Source organism: Podarcis gaigeae, assembly GCF_964106915.1.
Source record: "Podarcis gaigeae genome assembly, chromosome: 17".
NCBI lineage: Eukaryota > Metazoa > Chordata > Lepidosauria > Squamata > Lacertidae > Podarcis > Podarcis gaigeae.
In genome coordinates, this window is record NC_139694.1 from 41218598 (window position 1) to 41225104 (window position 6507).

Genomic DNA, 6507 nt, shown 5'->3' on the forward strand with positions numbered 1-6507 from the left:
GGTCAGGCTGATGTAAAAGGGCCACTTACTAAAGCAGGGGCAAGCCAGAAGAGTGGAAGGTACTATTATTCTTAATCCTTTGTAACCCAAAGGTCTCCAGATGACTTACAACATATTTAAAACACACTCACACCCATATACAGTGGTACCTCGGGTTACATACGCTTCAGGTTACATATGCTTCAGGTTACATATGCTTCAGGTTACAGACTCCGCTAACCCAGAAATAGTACCTCGGGTTAAGAACTTTGCTTCAGGGTAAGAACAGAAATTGTGCTCTGGCAGCGCAGCAGCAGGAGGCCCCATTAGCTAAAGTGGTGCTTCAGGTTAAGAACAGTTCCAGGTTAAGAACGGACCTCCGGAACGAATTAAGTACTTAACCTGAGGTACCACTGTACATATGTACATATGGTACTTGCATCATATATAAATAGGTTGTAATTACCATAATAACAGAATTAAACAAACCCCAAAATGGCCACAGGAAGCATTGGTAACACACTGATAACAGGTAAGTACTCTGTTGACCATGTTGTTGGCATTTGTCTGTCTAGAGAGACAATAGAAGAGTGTGTCATCAGAGATGAATTCAAACTCTTGGATAGTTACAGCACCTGCAGTGACTGCAGAGACCGATACGGGAGCGACATGTTTTGTTGCAGCTGGGGCAGAGGAAGGGGCCTGGTTTCGCTGTTCCAGATGCACCATGGCATTTCATCTCTCAGCTCTCACCCCCAGTGGTCATTTTTCCTCTGGTCACTGCTGTGGATGCACAACCTGACTGTTTCCAGACACTGTGGTCATCTGCAAGGAATTCCTATATGGCAGGATTAATGTTGCCAGCCTTTGTGTCACATTTGCAGACATCTTTATAACACAGAGTTGGTCTGCCAGTAGACCTGGTGCCTGAAGCCAGCGCCCCAAAAAGCACATCCTTTGGGATCCTGCCATCTTACATTCTGTGGACATTACCCAGCATAGACGACTTCCCTTGGTCAGTCTGGCTCACAGCCTTCAGGAGTTCCTGCAGTAAGGTCCAAAAATATGGTGGTGGCTGGAATGCGGGCCACTGAATTTCATTGTACCTGTTATAATTATTTTAACCTGTTTGTTTGTTTAATTCAGTCCCTCTTCATTCCATTTATGCTTTTGTAACCTTTTGGCTAAACTACTGCAACACAGTCTTTGTGTGGCCGTCACTAGCAATGATTCAATAAAGTGAGACAGCCCATCTTCTGTTGCCTTCCAGGAATAATTAAAGTTGATGGTTTGGAATTATAAAGCCCTAAAGCAAGGTAGCCAACGTGATGGCCTTCAGATGTTGCTGGACCACAACTCCCATTGTCCCTGATGGTTGGCTGGGCTGGCTGGAGACAATGGGAGTTGGAGTTCAACAATATATGGCAGGCACCACAAGTTTATGAATTTATGCCTTCTGAGGGTGTCTGAGCCAGCACACCTGCATGATCTCTAGTTCTCCATACCACTTAGATGACTAGGTAAAAACAATAATGTTACAAAAGTTGGGTGCCACCCATTCTCTCTGCCGGTTGGTAGCAAGATTCCAGGGGGTTCCAGGTGCTCACCCAGGGTCTGTGATCCTTTGGGGAATCGAGACACATTGGAGACTGTTGTAGCTTTAAGAACTATGGTTTATTCACCTCTTTACACATTCAGTCTGCCTATAGAGAGTCCAGATCTTACAGCTTGGTCATTTCGAGAGGTGCTTGTCCCCCACAGCAGTGCAGCTCTGGAGTCCAAGGCAACTCTCCCAGCCTGCCTTCAGCCAGCCTGCCCAAGATGGATCTCAGTCTCTGACCTCTCCCTTCTTCCCAGCACACCTTGCTCAAAAGACTCTCTTTTTGTGTCACCTCAAACACACACACCAATCCCATGGCAACCTCAGTTTGTCCAGGCCCAAGATTCCTCTCAGATGGGCCATCAACAGCTTTTGTCATGTTAATGCATCTATCCTGGGTGAGACCCTGACTTGGAAAGTAAGCTTTGCCAGCACTTTTCCATTGGTCTCCAATCTCCCCTTTAATCCTTCAGATAATCAAAATTCTACTATTTATTAATTTCTAGGGTTTAGGGGGAGAGAAGAATGGAAGAGAAAGGACAGGACTGCTGCACCCTTAAGAGTTGGGCAGCAGAGGCAATTTCAGCACCTGCCATTTGCCCCTTTCCCATGCAACCAAAGTGGAGACAGTCTAGCAGCACACACACACAACAGAAATGTGTGCACCACTCAGACCCTCCCCAGGAGGAGGTGTAAGTGAATCTGCTGTATTGATCTTGAAGCAAGGGCCCCCAGCTTCAGGGTCCCCCCCATGCTTCCTTTTTAAAAAAAAAGTAAGCAAGCAAAAGTCTCTTGCAGAACAAGAGATACACAGGGAAATATGCAGGTGCCATTCCAACCAAAGGCTTTGTGAAAAAGGATCCCACTACTGCCTTTTAGTGTTTTAATCAATGACTGAGGTCACAAATATAATTGATGTTTATGGCAGTCTTCTGTGCTATAGAGAAAAATCTAAAGTCACACATGCATCCATTTTTGTAGAGGGGACTTCCTGGTTAATTCTGAAAGTGTTTTTCCCCCTTGCAATTGTTGCCTCCCACTTGGACTCCATGCTTCATTAAAAAAGAAAAGAAGGCAAGTCCCTAGTTCTTGTACAATGACTGCCACTCAAGATTTATTAATATAATTGCCTTAAATTATTTGAGGAGTCTTGGTCCAACATGTACTGAACTTCCTGTGGTGAGTCCCAGAGCCTAATTACATGCTACATCCAAATGCATGTAAAAGTATTTTGATACCCTCCCAAAAATGCAAACTGCTTCACAAGAAGGGGGGGGGGGTGTTGCCCTGTCTGTACTGCAAAATCTCCCTCTTCACAGGATTCCACTTATATGTTTCCACTGTGCTTAGAATTCTGCTGGGAAAGGTACTGTAAGTAAATGGCTAAGTATTCCCTCCCCCTTGCAAACTGTCTAGTCTAAATTTCCCTCTCCAGAGGAGCTTCTCTTTCAAAAAAAAATGGCTTTAGGACTCTCTTACACACATCTGTAGTTAGGTGCTCACATGAGGTTTGTTGTGTGTTTCATCTCCAGCAAATTGAATGCATGGCACATTTTAAAGAAAAGAAGAATGAATATCCTGAAGTCTGTGAAGCAGAGATTTGGGGGAGTGTTGGCCATGCAGAACAAAACAGAAGAAGCCCTTGACGGCCATTTACCTGAGTTTCCTGAGATGGTTAAGCAGGTGAAGGAGGACAGGCAGCTGGGCAGATGAATTGGAGGATTATGTATCTCAGTGTTCTTAGACACCACCTCCTACAGGTTACTTAAGCACTTCTATCTTACTTGCTGATTTCTGAAGCCAAAAAGGCTGTAAATCCCATTTCAGTCTATACTCCCACACCAGACTCTTCCTGGCTAGAAAGAGTATTAAGAGGAAAAAGACCTTGCGGGCGCATGCATCCTCCCCTCTTCATTCCAACTAAACATCCATCTGACTGTCTTGGTGGATTTCCTGCCTGAAGCACAGGAAAGTGTCTTCCTTTTTTTTAAAATAATATTTATTACTTTCCCAACAATTTAAACACTACAGAAGAAAAAAAGTTAAACAAAACAATACAGTACAATACAAAAACAAAAACACTACATAACACTGACACTAAGACATTAAACTAACAAAACAAAAACAATTTAAGACACATCAAACAATTTCAATATCTTTCATAGGAAAGTGTCTTCCTCTCCTGCTGTCAGGCCAGACATTGCCTTGTCAGATTTTGTTAGTTTAATTCAAGTGTGGGCTTGTTCGGGTTCTGCACACAGCCAAACAAGCATTAGAGCTGGAATGAAACTTGTACACAAAGAAACCGCCAGCTTCCCTGGACCTGGGAGGAAAGGTGTGTGCTGTCAGGGGCGGGCAAGGAGTGGCTCACAGACCGATGGGAGCAAAGTGGAGTTGCCAACTCACCAGAAAAATAACTGGCTTGTATCTTTAACAGCAGCATGTGGTGTAGACATCCACAGGTGGTGCTTTTCATAGTATGGAGATAAGCCTTAGATTACACCTGCTAACATTTGTTGCTGGTTGTTGTTAAAGGCAAAGGACATCAAAAATAATAAAAGCTGCAACAGTAGAGCAGAAACATGACGTCTGAGTTTACTCAAAAATAAGTCCCATTAAATGGGATGTTCCCAAGCAAACATAGACCTCTTGCAATCCAAACCTAGGCATCTATACTCCCAAGATCTGGCCTTTTGAGTGGTGGCTCCCCACTTGCGGAATGCTTTCCCAGGGAGGGAGGCAAGCCTTTACCTGTTTTTAGGCACCAGGCAAAGACTTGTATCTTTACCCAGTTTATACTTTAATTTGAAGGGTAGCATTGAGGCCTCTTTCTGTGGGATCAGTAAGTCCTCATGTGTTTTATCTGTTCTGCTATGTTTTTAGATTTTTATCAGATGAATGTTCTTAGCTGGTTTGTCACTTTTTGGTTCGTCTGTGAGAAAAGTGACCAGCAAATACAATAAGAAGTAATCAAGTGTGTACAAAGATTGCAGCCTTGGCGCCATGGCTCTCCATATCCACCTGTACTAATGCTTCCAAATGGGGGGTAATGAGGACCCTTAATGGGGTTGCACCTTGCCTCAAGACAGTCGTTTCCCTTAAACTGTTTCTACAGTCACAGCAGTAACCCTTCAGCAGTTTGACTACACCTGTGAAGGTGCACTCTTCCCTTGTCCCTTGAGACAGGCATTTGCTGACATGATGCAGGAAAAAATATAGCTAGAAAACATGCAAACAGAGATAGCAGGGTTGCCAAATCTTTATTTGACACTGCTCCTGTGTCAAGTTTGACCCACAGACATTAGCAAGTGACCATGTTTATCCGCATGCATGGAAAGTGCCATGAATTCTGCCATTTTCTGTACCCCAAGCTGCCTTTACCACAGGAGCAAGAAAAATGTTTTTTCTTGGTTAGTTGGCAACCTCTGAAATAGAAAGTAGGCTGAAGATGGGTCTCATTTTGCAAGCTGGACTTAGTGGTTGATCTCTAAATGAGAAGCCTAACCCAACATGCCATGAGCACTGCGGTGACTCCACAGAAACCCAGTGTTATCTGCATCTCAACATAAAGATGCTGTGAAGACAGTGGTCTGAATGGTGCAGCAGAAATGCTTCCTTTGCCTTTTGTCCCTTTGAATGTGTAGCAAAAGCTAGTTTCTTAACCCCAATTAACTGCTGGCAGAATGCTTCAGCTGTGTGCTTCCTGCCCAGCTTGGCTGGCTTTGACTTATTTAGCCCACAGAATATTTAACAGGAGGTGAAAACAACAAGGCCAACCTGCCATCCAAGCCTTTGATCACAACTTGTGGTAGTCACCAGTGAATTTCTTCCTGTCTTTGTTGGCACACGAACCTCTGTCTCTCCAAAGGCAGCTGTGAGTAGAGCCTCAATCAGCCACCAGGGGGCAGGAAAATAAAGTCAGCCTCTTGAACCAAATAGTCTGGGTGGAGGCAGCATTCAGTCCCTCCCGCTCTTTCTCAGAAATAATGACTGAACATCTTCAGCTAGTTATGAGATGGCTATACTGTGAGTCCTGTAACTCTCAAATGTAACCCACAAGGTCAGTACAATGATACCTTCACTGGGACAAATCAGTGTCTACAAACGGATATAAGCTTGCACAAAAAATGTTTCTGAGCTAAAGCCCTTGGCTGCTGTGTATTTTCAGTCTTAAGAAGGCAGGTAACAGGAAGAGACTTTTGCAGACTTGACTGGCCCTGAGCAAATCACAACAGACCTTCAGTGTGGGTTTGAGCAGACCCCCCCCCCCAAGAACTAGAAATTATCCTTCCTTCTGGCAATGTTCATAAGAAACAAGGAGGAGGAGATTAGCACTCTCTGTACCGACAGAGATCCTTGGCCTTGACCCACTGCAGGTGAACCTCTTTATGCCATGTTTCTTCATTGGTAATTTTAATATTTCTTGTAGAAATATTAGTACAATCAAGCAATATATAAATTTGTTGGTTAAATAAAAGTAAAAATGCATCTGTTGAAATTCTGCTCACTAAAAGCATGGGCGTAGGAAATAAAAAGCAGCTGATGAGACTTGCATAGCGCATCATGCCAGTCATGTTTAAAAACTAAAATGTTTAAACTAAAATGCCTTCTAGGCAAAATTATCTGTCTGTTTGCAGCCAAAAGTGAAAGCTTTGAAAAGCAACAGTTCTGTCAATAGGCGATAAAAGGAATTGAAAGTGAGAGGAATTTATAATATGGCGGTTGCCCACATTCCTAATCCCAAAAGTTGCAAACCTAAATGCGCACAAGGTCAAGAGCTGCAAGACTCACATCACCCCCTTTTCTCTAACTGACCATCCCAATAGTCTCCCAGTGTTTTGTAACTCCCCCCCCCCCTTTCCAGCAGGTACAGCTTTCCCTCACTTCTTCTGCCTCAATCAAGTCTGGCGAGGGTTTACCAGGGCTTA